Genomic DNA, 959 nt, shown 5'->3' with positions numbered 1-959 from the left:
CACCACCACCATCATCATCGTCATCACCATGGTCGTCGACGTTATCATCGTTGTCGTCATCGTCGTCGTCGTCGTCATCGCCGTCATCTTCGTCGTTGTTGTTTTCCAGTATTGAATCGTTGAGTATTATTATTTCAATATGCATTGAAACTAGAAGTTATCTGTTAAACACTGTTTAAATAAACAAACAAAAGAAGCAAACACAAAGCAATCCCCCCCCCATCCACTCCGCACACAACAAAACAAAGCACAAAGGACATCAACTGTATGATGTAACTCAGTGAAGATATATTGAAAGTTAACTGTTTTCATATGGAGCAAATAACATCTATAATCACTCTGGGTTGAAATCGTTCACCATAATCGATCTTTTAAATGGCAAACTGACAGAATCATTAGAACGGTGAACAGAATTCTTTGTGAACTCAGACTCTTTGAGTTCTGAGTTCGTACCTCACCGAAGTTAGCTTTGCATTTCATCTCCTTGGGGAATCGATAAAATTGTACCAATCCGGGATGTAGATTAATGAAATTGGTAGAGGGTAGGCCTAAATACCTTATGGTGTCTAATTCGGCTTTTTGTGTTCTGAAGAATGTATGCGGTAACACTGGTGCCAAGCTGTTTTGGTTCAAATCGGTAGCCTTTCTCTTCAATAAAAATCGTTGTCATGGAGAAAGGAGATTTGCAAGCAAATGCAAAAGCGAATCTTCCTTAACAAACCGTACCCAATCCTACACTTAATTATGCAGATGCACAGCCAGCTTCTTGGATCGATATACATTGCCTTCCATATATTATTTTCAAGGTGCGTGCGTAGTTGCGTGTTAAGATTTCTTCCCACCCACGTGGTTCTGGGTTCAGTCCCATTGTATAGCATTTTAAGCAAGTGTCTTCTATCATATCCTCGGCCGAGTGGATTTGGTAGATGGAAACTGAAAGAAGCTCGTCGTATATATAT

Source organism: Octopus bimaculoides, chromosome 4, assembly GCF_001194135.2.
Source record: "Octopus bimaculoides isolate UCB-OBI-ISO-001 chromosome 4, ASM119413v2, whole genome shotgun sequence".
Taxonomy (NCBI): Eukaryota; Metazoa; Mollusca; class Cephalopoda; order Octopoda; family Octopodidae; genus Octopus; species Octopus bimaculoides.
This window is presented reverse-complemented; position numbering follows the sequence as displayed.